Here is a 16,342-nt window from a genome sequence, read left to right on the forward strand (position 1 = left end):
TTTTCTTAATTATGTCTGGCCAACATATGAGTGACAACTCCCTGTGCCCTTGCACACCTTCTAGAACACCCTCCCAAGAAGAGATTTGAAAACATGCACTCCATATCTAAATATAAAGTGAAAGATGTCAGCTCTATAAATTACTTCAGGAAGACAGAACGGAAGGAAGATTTAAATGTAAGGATGAGAGAAAATCTGTGTGCATCAGGCAAAGGATGTACAGATAAACACACAACTGGATATCTGCATGTATCTATAGTAGAAACATCTGCTGGTTCTTATTGCTGCTTCTCTCTTCTTTTTCTGTTTCCGTTCATTGCTTCCTAGCCCTCTTTATTGAATGTAGATGCTCTTTCCTTATTATTACTTTTCTTATTTGATTACAAGTTTCTAAGATAATAAAAGGAAAGGAAAATTAATATATGGTTTCCTCTAATCTCGCCAGATCTACAATTTCATGACTAAGTTTCAACTCAATTCTTAACATTTTAAATTGTTATTTTTAATAATAAGCATTATATACCGAGCTTGCTCATTAGACAGGCCTGTATTACTGTAGGTCTATTTATAATCAACAGCTGGCTCCACCTAGTGTCCTATTAATTCATCAGTGAAAGAGAAAGCTAAAACCAAATACTAGAGCGAAAACAGAAACAAACTATAAAATCACTTGTCAGCTGGGTGATGGCCACAGACAGCATGAAGTTACAATTACTGGCATCTCAGGGAAAAAAACATTTTAAGTAACTACTGCATGATTGCCAGCCAGCACTCCAGAGACGTGAAGAGACTAAGCAGCTTCAGGAGTACAAATACAATATATGCAATCTTAAACAGTTTTACTGCTACCCTGACAAGGAGAATGGGACTTAAGGTGTTTATAGGGGTTACTCCCTCTATGGTTTCACTATGATCAACAATGAGAAAGTATTGTTACATTTAATTGAACTTCTATGAAACAGAATAAAATTTTATTTTCATCAAAACTACAGAACTATTTCTGGTTATTCATACCCCACAGTGATCCTCTCTGTTAATGAGTGCATCTCCCCTCCCAGCAGTTACAAAATCATTTAAAATGTCTCTTTCAGATGATCAAAACAGGGAAATGTTCAAGCTAAATAACACTAGCTATTAGTTTTACTAATCCTTACATTCAAACTTTCCAAAGGCTGGTTCACTGCTGTGTATCTAGAAACATCTATCTTTCTAAAACTGTTACAGTTTTACTCAGCAACATTTTGTCTTTAATAGCCTGATCCTTGTTGACAAGACAGCACAGGGTACAGCCAACCAAGTAATTTAAGATAAAGTCAGAAAAGTGAATATCCAGTTTGACAAGAGATTTCTTGATTATTCCCTGTGAAAAAAACCTATAAATCTAATGAAGAATGGAGTTTACATAGAAGAAAGCATTTCGTAAAGCAAAATGATCCAAGTAATTTAACATGATCATAACCTGAGAGCTATCAAGCAATGTTTGAGTGGTTGTTGAACCTCTGAATAGGAAGAAAGAGAATGCCTTACATTTACAAAGCACTACTTTCACTTCTGTGATTGAGGGCGATCCACTCTGATAGAGCTGACGTCTATTTTAAACCTGTTCCTATCACCTGTTCGGAGCAGCTCAGCCGTTTCACCCTAGTGGTGATAAAATATATTTCAATATATACAATATACACTTAATGACTGTTCACCGTGACAGAGAGGGAGAATATATATGTTGTGGAGGGAGAGGGGGACAGGAGGAAGGATCATGTAATAAAACAATACCTACACCAAAGAAAACACCTGTAAATTTTCTCAAACTGTCTCAAAATATTCAGTTAAAAGTTCTGTTTGCGACCCATCTAAAGTATTCACAGCTAGATTCAATTATTACATGAAAACCTCACAGTGCAACACAGAACATGAATTTAATAAAATGCACACAGAAATGCTCTCTAATGTTTCAAAAATAAGAGAATACTCAAGTTCTCAACAGTTAAGCAGTTACTGTCATTTCTCATTAACAGCTTTCAGAAAGCTGTCTGAAACAAGTTGATACAGAGAAATTAAGAACAGTAATCAAGCGAGAAATGACAGACCAGCTGGGTAGGCATCAAGTTGGCAAAACGTGAATACAGTTCAATAGCTGAAACAGATGCTGGAGTTGTTGAGAAACCCTGCAGGAGATATTGATGTATTTTTCTTTATATAATTCTGAACAACCTGATAAATGTCAAGAGCTAAAAACTGACGGGGAATAAAACCTGTCGTAAAAACTAACTGTAAAGCAGAGACATGCAATAATATCCTTTCATTATACCCTAGCATTCAGTGCATGCATCTTCATTTCCTTGGAATTCCTCAATATGCCAATATATCAATCAGAGCTTGCTAGTGAATCAGAGGGAGCTTTTCCCAGTCTTGTTTCACATTTGTTTGTTTCTATCTACCTGAGGCTTCAGAGACTTAGAGAATACTTTATTCTTCAGTCTCATCCTAACAGAACACTCTCTTTCAAGCAAGCAATTCCCCGAGCTTGCAGGCAAGCAGGAAAGAAAGAGTAACACGAGCATAAATGAAACTGCAAAATCCATTTTGCACGAGGAATTTTGTTTTCAGAGTTTCAAGACCTCGGCAACAAATCCTCTGTCATCAATGACAGCTCATTCTAGCATATGCTTTGTCATGGTCAGTTTCTAATTACATTCATAATGATGCAATAGCTTTGATAATCCTACCTTCCATGCCAGCTGCTTTTCTTGTCACTCCATCATGCCAATAAGTTGGCTGCCGTAACAAATCAAGATAGTGCAAAACAGCATCTTTCCCCTGCATCTGTCATCTTCCTGAAAGCATTCTATTACTGCCGACTGCTGGGAACCAGAAAGTCTATTTGAATTCCAGCAGCTCCCCTTTCGCATGATTCAAGTTAGGTTAGGTGGGCATGCCTAACATGATTCTCTCCATCATTTATTATGCAGCTGCTACACCGTCGGTGTGGTAACCACTCTGACTTTATCTGATACGTCAGTCTTGCAAACCTCTACCTCCGTGCAAGCCCACGAGCCACAGAAGCATCTTGCATTTAATGAGCATTCTCCCTGCCTAAAGAGAGTGCATCTGTAAATCTGTTTCAAATCCTGCTGCTTGTATTGTCCTCTAAGGCTGATGCAAATGTTTGAAGATTTTCTCTCTTTTTTTATTCTCGCGTTTTTTCTCTTCAGAAAGCTCTTCGTGCACGCTTGAATTATTCAGCTTCAGCTAAACGTTTGCTGATTTGTGTCCAAGCAAACAGCACCTTCCCGTTGAAACTCTCTGCTCGAAAGCTACTTCTGAATAAGAGTGCTGTGCGTTCAGGCTCTCAACTCTGTTTCATTTTGAACGTGGCTTTTATAGCTACACCTCGACAAATACATTTAGTTCTTTTCATGCAATGAATGGCTGTCTAATGAGGGAGCTGTACATTTTTAAGCAATTTATCTAAGCCTATCTGTAGGTGACACTTGCTTTTTGTTCTTTATACATTTTAACAGTAAGTGGATAGCTCTGTCACAGTGTCTCGATATTCTTAAAGTGGTAAGAGCACCACCATAAGCTGCTTTTTGCCAGCCTGTGGAGGACACTTTCAAATGACAGAGTTTGCTTAACTGCTTCTGAGTATCGTGAATTAAAGGGATAGGGTTGTTTTGTTGTCTTTCTATTTATATTTTCTGTTGAGTGGGGGAAAAACACGCTTGCGTCAGTGATTTCAAAAGAATATTAATAGAAATTGACATCTACACATCAATCATCCTCCAAGTCAAATTAGCTGTGTCTCCTCCCACCACTTCTGCCTGCAGTTCAGAGTCAAGGCATTTCATCTTTAATGTTTCTGGTTGCCCATAAGCTGAATAAACAACCCCAGCCCCACGGTGGAAAGTTTGAATACCTGTGAGAGAAAAAAGGGACAATTCAATAGAGGCAACAGCCTGGCTTAAACCTGATAGTTAACTGAAGTAGTGAGGGAAGAGCAAGGACTATCACTGGAGTAATGTCTCCTTCCTCAGTTTTTGCACAGTGGCAAAAGAGGAGAGAGGAAGGGGGAAAAGGCTGAGTTCCCCAGCAAAGCTTTCCCTTGTGGCAGCTGCCAGCTCAGCATCACCCACCAGTTCTTGTATTCTCAGCTCAAAAGACTCATAGGTTTTTACTTAAGCCTCATTTCTCTACTCAAATTATATGCATTGAACTTTTCTATGGTTGCAATTCCTCCTCACCCTGATAGCCCCTTCCTTCCCACAAATTTCGAGTATCAGTAAAGTTCCTCAAGGTCTTGGCGGCTGCGAAAAACAAACCTGAAAACATGAGCTCAGGGGAGATTCAAGTCACAGAAAGTAAATGGTGAGGGGGGCAGGTGAATGGGGAAACTAAATGTACAAAAACCAAAACAAAGCAAAAAATAAAGCCCAAACAAAAAACTCCAAAACAAACAAAATCCAAACCAAAAAACCCAAACCCCAAAAAGAAACCAGGAAACAAGGTAAGAGGTTTTCTGTTTTGAAAAATGAGTAGAAATAAAAAGTCAGAATATCTGATATCTTCCTCTGGGACTCCCACAGGGGTGTTACCCGTGGGTGCCCCTGCACAGTGCTCAGCACAGACCCTGGACAGAGGGGCAGGTTGATGCTGAATTGCTGAATGAGAGAGAGCTCCCAGCCCTTCTGGGAGGGATCTGACTCCCTGCTCTCGCCCACATCCAAATGGCACAGCTGACACCTGAAGGAGCTAACATAGCACGGCGCCACTTCTATATGTGATACTGTATTTATTCCTAGCATGCTGCCAGAAAATGCCTTTTTAGAGATTTCATGTAAATAAAGTAGAATTACTACATCTGTTCCTCGGTCTGTAGCAGCACGTATCAACAAGCTAATTTTGCATTCAACGCAACAGAGATAGTCCTATCATATAGTTGCAAAGTGCACAACTATAAAGTGCCTATCTGAAAATACTGTCAGCTCCTTCTTGTTCACAGTTCAAGTCATTGCTGAAGTGAAACAAACCAGGCAATGAATGAGGACTGACTTTGAAGTTGCTATCAATTCCAAGTACATAAAAGATATGCTTAATATTTCACACTTCTAGCTGCATTACGATTTCTAAATCATAGACACAGCAAGAAGGAATTTACATGGTATTTCACGACAGATGAGTTTGAGCATAGATCATATACCTTGTATTTGCAGGGAAGATCTAAAGTACTCAAGAACTCAACCTAGGCCTTATTTCTAATCCAGTGGATTTTAAAATGTTGAAGATTATAGATTAAAATATCCACAAAAATATTTTCATATGTTAGTGAGACATACAACAATGAAGAGAATGGGAGCATCTGGTATGGCAAAATATACTTTACCAGAATCCTATCCTACCCAGATACCTTAGAATTACAAAAAGGAAGAGAGGGAAATGAGGGAATGACGAAAAGTGTTTCCAGACAAAGAAGCATGGCATTATAGGGATGACCCACTGTGGTTTATCTTCAGTATTACTGCCCTGCAACACAGTACACAGTGGATGAGATACAGTTCAGCCACACAGACATTCCTAGACACATCAGGTCTATGGGAAGTAGCCATTTTTTTCTGGGGGGGAAAAAAACAACAAAAAAAAACCCCAAAATATTTCAAATTATCTTTTTTGGAGAAGAAGGAAACTGCAGTACACCAGTGTTTGTATCCTTTGTGTGCACTAGCTGTATAGAAAAACTGCCCAGAGACAAATGGAGAATCTGGGAGGAGAAACCAGTATCAGTCATTCTGTCCACATATTAATAGGCCAGATTAATAGCTGGCTTTTGTCTCTAGCTTTTTCTGCATTTTTCTGCACAAACAACAGCCATGGTTTCTGCATATTGTAAGTGGATTTAGCATCTGCATAGATATAATTATAGCAACCCACCCATATGGAATGAATTGCTTTAGAGAGAAAGCTCCATGGGTTGCGCTCCCAGAATCTACAATAACACAAATACATAATTTTTTTGTCTTATACAGATCTGTCCTCAGTTTGGAAAAAGCAGAAATAAATGACAAGTGGCAAAACACTCATCAAGTGGTATTCTGCTTTTTACAGAACCGGAAACTCAGTAGGCAGAGAAACTCCAGCCTATTTGGGTGACAGCTCTTTTCCTAGCCCATCTACAGCTTATGGCAATGACATATCTATTTGTTTTAATTGTTTCACTGCTACTAGAGGGACTGATTGGTGCATTCAGGGTGCTTGAGTTCTATTGTGGTGGTGTGTGCACATGACAATGGTAACTAAGGTACCTTGTAGAGCCTCTCCTTGATGCAATTTCTTTTATTCTTTTGTTGTTTATCTCTTTGGAAGCACCAGTGACTCTGACCAAGCAAGAGTAAATAATGGATCACTGAAAAATATGAAGCAAGCAGATTGGTCTTGACCTTCAGCTCTACATGATGCTCTACATAATGCACTCCGTCCAGGGTGCAGAAATGAATGCTGATTTTGCTTAGCAAAAATTGTTCATTTGTTTTGCTAATATATCTCCTGGAGAAAGTCAATTTCTCTTCCCTTTTTCCCTGCCTCCCATTATACTTAGGTACTTCATGCCTCTCCCCGTGAACAACTAATTCAATCGATCAATCATGCAAGAAAATACGTTAATGATATACTGTGCATGTTTAGATTAATAAACGCCTCCAATAAAAGCACTGGAAAGTTTGTTTGGATAACACAGACAGGCATTATTATTTCTTACTGTTAATCATTCTATATTAACCACTTTTCAATTATAGGATTTCTGATGAATAAGAGTAATCTGTGCATAAACAGTCACTTTCCAATATAATTAGACACACCAATACTTTCATTTTTATGACAATATTTCAACCATTTGGAGAGGAAAAGTTCTGACAATTTCAGCAAATGTAGCTTTGACTGCTCAAGATTTAAAAAAATTACTACAGACAAGTGTATTAAAAAATAAAAATTAAAAATGCATAAAAGTTCATGTCTCTATAAACCAAAAGGCCAGTGCCACCATCCTCTCCACAAGGATGCTTACAAGCCCTTTCCAATGGAAAGGTTCAGAGAGGCCTTGTTGTGCAGACAGGACCATGGTGTTGGCCAGAGAGAAGTCTGGCATCTATATTTCTCAAGTCATCCAGCCAGGAACCTGACAGATATCCTAGGAGATGAAACTTTCAGGGGTTTAAAAACTTTGCTCCCCTGCACCATAGCTTATCCAGTTATTTTTGTGCAGAATTACCTTTATTTTTTAACTGAATCCCATGTACATGAAATTCAGCTGGGTCCAGGCATTTGTCATAAGATGAAAGCTCAAAACACACTGATCTCAAAATGTGTTAGAAGGACTTATGACCAACCTTTTGAAATAAGATTGATCATGTTTATGGCTTTTTTTTCCCAAAATTTTATTACAGATGTACTTACAACAATAACAAGCAGTGATTTCCTCAGGAAGAACGGGATTTTATATTACAGGGCGTTAAAAAGATATTCACAAAAAATGCTACAGAAACAGTTCTCTGAGATGCAGAGCACGGCACACTAAAATGTGGATACTCTACATTAATTCTGAATATTGCTGTGTGATTTAGTCATCTGAACACTGCTGCAAATGTGGATAATATAATCTCTCACATGCAGTAACTATTGAAGATTTTTAATGTCAACCTCTGCTTACGTCTACAGATAAGCCAACACACAGTCTACATTTGGTTCTCACATAGCATATGTATTTCAGTGACACTGAATTTAAAACAGTAGGTTCTAGCAAGAAAAAATAAATCTGGTTAACTCATTCTCCAAATATTTAACACACATCAGGAAGCAGAAACACAGTTTCTCTATTTAACACTCAGAGAATTAGTGACTTTGAACTCTTAACCAAATGTTCCCAATCTTCCTCCTTAAGCAAGGCTTGTATGTTCTGTTAGCACAAAACTGAGCAGTGACATGAAGTTCATGCTAATTACATAAAACATGTATTTTGTTCTTTTACAGCTCATTTTAAATCAGACTGATATGAGCTACACAGCTTTAACCTTCTTCCATTTATACCCTGACTTCTTCAGAAAAATACATAGTTCAGCAGTACAGCGCTTGAAATAATTACTGACTTAAGCACCTTAATTTGTTCATTCCTTCTACAGTTGCAGTCCATGTATAAAATTATGTATAACAGATGTACCGGTAATTAAAAAAATGTCAAAATTAATTAAATTCAAAACAAAATCAAACCACCCAGATCTAGCACACACCTTACAGCCTGCCCTTCTGTGCAGCCTGTGGGCCAGCACTCAGCTCGCTGTGGTTTTGACTTCATCAGCACTCTTATCTGCTATAACTCTCCAGCAAAGCATTCCATGTTTCTCTCAATTTTCACCAAATGCAGAAGATTGGCACACAAGCTAAATTAGGGAACTAGCTCAATAGCAGTTGGTCAATAAATGTTTTGGAGATCACATGCTTTGAAATGTGTTCTATTGGTTACTTCTACTGCTGCTGCAGATATATTTTGCTTTAGTGGTATTTCCAATCCGCTGTATTGGTTTTCTGATGGATCATTAACCAACTGGCAACATCCATACGACAGCTATATATAACAAAATTAATTAAAGCAAATTCTGCCATATTCCCAATTCCTGTAATAGGTCAAACTTATTTTTTCTTTAATAATTTTTTCCTGAATTAATTACTTATGTTGTTTAGGTTGCATTAATATTAAAACCAGATTAATAATGCTGATGAAACTGCAACTGCTAACACAAATCCAAAATCTCCAAAGATGACAACTTGGAGTTCTTAACAGGCAACACTTCTAAGGTTTTGCATTTCAGTTGAGTTTAACTTTAAGTTAAAATCCCAGGTAACTCTGTGACACATGTCACTAAATGCCAGTAATTTTTTCAGAAAAACCCTAGCCAGACCCTCAAATAACAAAGCAAACACCCCAAACAGAGAAAACTTATCCAAAATGTTTTATCTGTAAAATGTTCCCAAAACCCCCAAGAATATAGGATACAGAAAGCAAATTCCTTAATACTCAGTGAACAAGCCTGGCCACAGAGTCTGGTGTTCCTGTTGTCTGGATTTCTGTGCATGTCAGCAGTTGACTTTGTACCACTTTCACCCCTTCCTGGGATAAATACCATAATGAGAGCTCTGAATATTAAAATCTTCACATTTTCTCTTCCTGTAATAGGAAATAAAGCTACACAGCAACATTAGAAGATGTTTTAATATATATTCTAAATTAAAACAAAATAAAATCCATGGTGGTTGCCTTCCACTCCACAGCAGACTTACTGCCTTAGAAAGGAGAGTTCTCCCTGAGGTGTCCAGGGCTCTTACCACAAAGTTAACAGTGGGGGCCACAAAGAAAAGCATCTTATACCTTTCCTACCCTCCCTTGTCAGCAGAAATAACATACTCCATAGTTTCTACCCCTGTCATTGAATAATTTGTTTTAGCTTTGGATGTTTAACACTGGATGTCTGCTATTTTGTTATAATATGCATAAAATATAGAAGGACAAACAGGACTAAGCCAGCTTGGTTTCTCTGGAAATTAATGTATACACAAAAATGCACTTGTAGTCATGGGTTCAGGGGATTTTTGTGTGTGTTTGTTTTCATATGGGATTTGCGATAAAAAATCTAAATGTGAAACTGAAGCTGAATTCACCATCCACAGCTCCTAGTGCTCAATAACTTTCTCAACTTCAGCACCGAGACCTTGAATGTCCATTTTTCAATGAACGTCCTTTTTCATGAAAAGCTTGAAGAAGACACTGTGCATATTTTATTAATTTCTTTTTAATCCCCAGAAGAGTCACAGAACAGTGAATTATTTGGGCTGCCCTATAGGCCTGGTTGAAAGGGCACACAACAGTAACTTAGCAGCCACTTCAGCGAGAACCTTTTCTCCCTCAGCCGAAGCAGAAAGCAGATTTAGGAGAAGGTGAGACCCTTAAAGAGTCATTTCTCAGGCAGGCAGGAACTGGGGAGCCCCATGGCCTCAGCCCTCCCAACTCCACACCTGGGCTGGCCTGGAGCCACATGAGACCACGAGCACTTCCCAAACAGACAGGAGTGACGGAGTGTCCTGGGTTGACTATATGATGCTTTTATCCCCAATTGTCTCATTCTGTTTATGTTGAATAATAAGTTTTGCAACTTTAGGAATGTTCCAGAGAGTGAAGGGGGGTAGAGAAGAAGCTGCAGTTTGTTTTCAGACCCTGCACTCACTCCTCCACATTCCTGCTCCTGGACTGTGTTGTCTGCGGATGGACAGACAGTGGGACAGAGCTCTTCTTTTGCTTTTTAGTTAGTTTTAGCTAGCTGAGGCAAAGAAGTTCCCTGGACTGTGGTTTTTTCCCTTTTCTTTGGACCTGTTTAAACCTGCTCTGGACTGAACACCCAGGAGAGCACCGGCAGCTGCAGCTGTGGCCCACCGGGCCGGGCCGGGCCTGCGACAATTCCAGCACTGAGGGACTGATCAGAGATTGAGTGAGCTGAGCTTCCACCCGGGATTTTCTCAGTTTGACATCTCTTTTAGAGTGGCAAGGGGTCTTATTGTTTGATATTGTTTTCGTTTTATTGTTTAATAAACAGGTTTTTTCCACCTTTCTCCAAGGAGGTATTTTTTCCTCCCAGACCAGTTGGGGGGAGGGGCCGATTGGGTCTGCTTTTCCCACCAGAGCTCCTTTGGGGGATTCTTCCCCAAATTTGCTCTAAACCTGGACACAGAGGAACGAGTGACTCTCTGCATTGTGATGGGGTGATTGATGCATAACTCACAGATTAGTTGAATTAGTGAAACTGTGGCCTAATTAAACCCTCTCTCCTGCATCTTGTCAAACTTCCAGCATATCTAGGACGCTGAATGGCACCAGCGAGCAGGGTGGCAGCTGCCAAGGATCACTTTGCCTGCCAGGCTTCATTTTTAACACTGTTTTGCATAATATCAGAGTGCAATCAATTTTGTATTGTATCAGTAAAATAGCTGAGATTTTGATTATATCAACAAAGTATATAAAATAGCTCAAATTTTAGTTGAAACAATTACAAAAGGTGAACTCTTAAACCAGGTACTGCACATGGTGTTGTGTGAATACATGTTCCCTGAGCAGTTAATATTTATTTTTTTTAACTACTTATAATTCAGGGAGTATTTACTAAGATTACAAAACATTGTATTACATTACTTGATTCAAAGTATTTTACATTACTGACCCTTTTTATGCAAAAAATGCAGAATTTAACAACCTCATTATCACCAGAAAGTATTTATCTTGCAAATTTCCCAGGAAAATATGAGTTCAGTTGATACAAACAGAACACCAGTTCCAGTAAAAGTGACAGACACCTGCATCAACTCCCACTTCATTGGGGTGATGTGCAACATGTGGATGCTGCTGCAGCCTCCCCCCAGTTGTTTTGGAATTACTAGATCTGGCCCAAAGGACAGAAGATTGTACAAAAATACAAGCAAAACAGTATCCCAGCCAGCAAACACAGAGGCTGCAAAAAGAAAGGTTCACCACACATATGGTACCCTAACTCCAGCATGCAGTTCAAAAATGTCAGCAACAGCAGTGGCACCTGGGAAGATTAAGTGCCTTCCTGTCATCCAGACTCTCAGCAATTCCTGATATCTGTCCTTTAGAAAACAGCAAGTACTCAAATTTGTAGTGAAATCAAACCTGCCCATAATGCCAAGGCCATGACTGTCATTGTGCTTGTCTGCTTGGAGTGTTCATGACAGAGGACTCACTGTTAAACTTCTCTTTTTTATTCTTTTGCCTGTTTTCACAATTTTAGCTTAAAACTCCATGTGTTGGTTTTTTTTTTTTTTTCTTTGTGTAGTTACTCAAAGACATTTTATGTTCAATTAGGAAAACCTGGAAGAGAAAGATGTTTAAACACCATGGTGTACAGAAGTTTCCTGTCACGGAATATTAACTGCCCTTTCCCATAAGGTCCCACTCACATCTTTTCTCAACGGGAACAACAAAAGCTCAGGAAAGATGCTTCCTTGATGCAGGCACAAAGCTTCTTCTAAACCATTTCAGGCTTATCCCTGTCTGACTTTAATATATGCACAGTTAGAATAACAATAGTTGTTGCCATCAATATATTCCTGAAACTGTCTCCATGTCTGTCAACACTTCCCAGTTCAACAGACTTGAGTAAAAGCATTCTGCTTCTTCTCTGGCTGGCAAAATGGGGCTACATTATCAGTGAGAAAACATCCTTTTGAAAACCATCAAGAAACTGTTGTATGAGCACTTCTGGTAAGAAAGAACTCAGCTCTTGACTTCCAGGAACAGTTTTGGCCAAAAGCCTAAATTGGCATCCACTCCAGACAGAAAACTGGGGAGAGGGGAAAGGGAAAGAATGCTGTAAAGCAACTCCCATCCTCATCTCAAGTAGAAAACTAAGAAATGCTCTGAGGCCTAAATCACATGTATAGTTTTACAGCTAGACCCTTCAGCAATATTGAACACTACCAAAGCTGCAGTTTTCTCTACACCTGCACATATTTCTTGTATAGTCTTTTCCAAAGATGGTTGTTCAGAGGTCTACATGTGCCTACTAAACCAGAAAGAAAAAAAAAAAAATTACTTCATTAGTGTAGTATGGCTAAGGCACAACCTGAGTTAAACCAAAGGCAGATAAACAGCTATGAAAATATAATTATTTAATGAAGTAGCTTAGTTTTGTCACAGTTTATCACTTCATGGAAAGTACTGTTCAACTGAATGTATTATGTGAGTACATCAAAAGTTCTCTTAATTTTTAAGCACACTGTGGATTGAGAGTGACTCATTGCTGTGAGTATTGGAATACTTGATCTTTAAAATGTGTGATGTGAATGGGAAGATGTGACAAAATACAGTTTCTTTTTGCTCTACGGGATAAGTGTAACACAGTCACTAGAACTTTACAAAAAGCCCTAAGGCTCTAAGTCTCTGTGTGAAAGGACTTGAAATTTATGGTGAAGCAACAGATAAAGAGAATCTTGAGAACATTAAGGGACTTTTTTTCTTTTCTGGGATACTTGTATGCTTTGCCTGCGGCATCATTCCAAGAAAAGTTAGGCAGCTGTAAGATTTATTGGCTGGGACCAGAGCTTAAATGCAATTTTCTCTCATCACATTCACACAAAGATATTGCATCTTCCTGTACCTTCCTAGCTAAGAATGGCATATTTAATTGTTTCTGTGACAGGTTCTGGTTGGGGGTTTTGGGAACTCACTTCTATTTCTGTGTCAAATAACACCACAGCACTGTGTACAGTTCCAATCCCAGTGTGCATACTAACATGTGGAAACCTAAAATTTGTTTACAAGGAGCACTGATGTGAGCAAAATTTGATTGCTTGAATGTTTTCAGAAAGCAGAATGCAGAAGTTAGACAGTGCCTAGAGCAACTGGGTTTAAAATCAAGGAAACAAATCTAAGAATCAGAAAAACTTTTAGCTTGGGTAAAAATACCCAAGTTCTAAATTACTTTTAAACCAAACTCATTAAATAGTATCAATTATGTCCTAGAACACACTGAGGAATGGCAGTTTATTAAAATGTAGCTGAATATGGCCTTCAGCCAGCCATAGGACAAGGAGTAGTGGTGTTAAACTAAGAGAAAGCAAATTCAAACTAGATAAAGGAAGACTTTTTTATATAAGGGCAGTGAAACAGTGGAATAGCTTGTGCAGAAATGTGGTGGATGCCCCATTACTGGAAACATTCAAGGTCAGGTTGGATGGGCTCTGAGAAACCTCATCTAGTGGAAGAATTTGCTGTTCCTTGCAGAGGAGCTGGACCAGATGACCATTAAGTGTCTCTTCCAAATCAAGTAATTCTATGGTTCTATAATTATATCAATTAATAATAATATGCAATTATAACATTAAATAATTGCTTCCACATATATCTATTTCTCTACACACAAATTTAAAATGTCAACATTTCTAAGGTGGACACAGCTCTCCCTTACCCTTCGGAGCCTTCAGCTTCACTACTGACTAGAACATGGTTCACAAGAAATGCTGAATGGACAGACCAAAATTCTGACTGGCTGTACCCCCTAGCCAGTGGAGTCTCATATTTCTGTTCTTAGCTGACAGTAATAAAAAGAAAAAATAAATTAAAAAAAAAAAACATAAATCCAGATGTCTTCATCAAAAGCTCTGGCAGCAGCCTCCTGACACCCTGACTAATAAAGTTCAAATATTAGAGTAAACACAGCTAAGAACTACATCAGTTGTCAGCCAATGCCTAAGCTATTGGACGTGTTCAATAAAATGGCCGAAAGAGGACTGGAGAATTTCTTGAGAAAAGAAAGTGAATTTGCATAAAAGTTTTACCTAACAGGTTTATCAAAATGTGCCTCTTCCTTCAAATACTGTTCCAAGCGTCCCCACAGATACCAGATAATAACCAAGAAATTAAGAATCTGCCTTATAACCCAGGCCAATCACTATTTCTGATATTTCCTGTTGATCAAAACCCAAGGCATTTAACCTTCTTCCCTACATTTAGTCCCATTCACCTGGAGAGAACATGGGCAGCTGACTGGCCAGGCAGAACCAATGACATTTATAGGTTTCTTCCTCTATTTGTCACATCTGAATGACAGCAATTAAAATTTTATTTTAAAAAATCCCCCACTATATCTCAAATAAAAAGTTGACTACCAGAAAATACATAATAGGAGGAAGAAATTTATGAATATTATGTTTAATCCTTCATTCTTCCTAATACCTTACTGCCTTCCCTGACAAAATAAATCAAAGCAACATCTACAAATTCTGACACAGCATCTCTGCAAGATGATATTAAATGTATTTTTTTTTCATATGGAGTGGTATTATGTCAATAAATGTCCTCTGAAATGGGTGTTGAGGAGATTATTTCCTTGATTGCTAATGAGATGACTATCTCCATATATTCTGATCTGAAAATACCTGTGAGTTATTATTGCTGCTGCTGCGGATGATGCCTTGAGAACAGCCAGCCTGCTGTTGTTGTGCTGCACATCATGAGCACAGGAGTCCTGTGCTTTGCTGTTGCAGACAACTTTTATGAAAAATCCTTTCCTTAGGATTTTTCCTCCTGAGAAGCTGAGAGGCCTCAGGAACAAAATGTAAACAATGATTGTCTGCTGCTGTGGAATGCAACAGGTGCATCTGTGATTGGCCCATCTTGGATGTTTGTAATTAATGGCCAATCACAGTGAGCTGGCTCAGACAGAGAGCCCGAGCCACAAGCCTTTTTTATCATTCTTTCCTATTCTATTCTTAGCTAGCCTTCTGATGAAACCTTTTCTTCTATTCTTTTAGTCTAGTTTTAATGTAATATATATCATAAAATAATAAATCAGCCTTCTGAAACATGGAGTCAGATCTTCGTCTCTTCCCTCATCCTAAAACCCCTGTGAACACCATCACATTTTGCCTTTCTTCAGGAACCACAACTGAAAATTTGTTAGTTCCAGCCTTAATCTGCATCTTTCCTCCTCTCATGCCAGAGGAGCACATTTTCAGTGAGAACCCTGCACCCTACACCAAGCTGCCTCCTTAGCAATGCTAACAAACCACTTGCCACCCAGTTCAAGGCTACCTGTCTTTTTCCCAGTGACACCTCCATGCTCTCAGTGCTCTGACTAGTCCTGGTGAAAGGGAGGCTTAAATGAAGTATGGATTTTCCTTCAGAGGTCTTCTGAACAATACCTTCATATATTAGTAAGAGTTTTGGTTTGAAATTGCAATCAGAAAAACGAAAAATGCTCTAAAGTAAAGAGCTACACTACTTGTACTCTCATTTTAAGGGCAGGAACACAACATGGTTCTGTTTAACCCTGCAGGGGTTTGAATTTGAAATTTGAAATGATAACAAATATGTTAAATTATATTTTCATATTCATAACACAGTAAGAGAATGAGTAATACACTTTGCTTTCCATAACCCTGAGTAGCCAACATATGAAATGCACCTTCTCGTTGGCCAGGCACTGGTGATTTTAAACAAGAAGAGAAGGAGAAAAAGAGGCTTGGAAGAGAATGATGCCATGTTGTGCTGTTTCTGATCTGGTTATCTGAGGGGTAATAATGTCTCTATGTGCAGTCACAGCAAAGAAGGCAGGAAAAAGAGATTAAGAAGGGCAAAGGGAGATGGGACTGGACTAGTTCCTTTTTGTAGCTTATCCTGGCTGGCACACTTGGGGCAAATATTATGTCCTTGCCACATGAAAACACATCATTACAGGACCTCCTTCAGCAGTTATGGAGCACTGTTTGGATAAATGAATGCAGCCACCTTCAA

The sequence above is a fragment of the Ammospiza caudacuta genome, chromosome 2 (assembly GCF_027887145.1).
Source record: "Ammospiza caudacuta isolate bAmmCau1 chromosome 2, bAmmCau1.pri, whole genome shotgun sequence".
Taxonomy (NCBI): Eukaryota; Metazoa; Chordata; class Aves; order Passeriformes; family Passerellidae; genus Ammospiza; species Ammospiza caudacuta.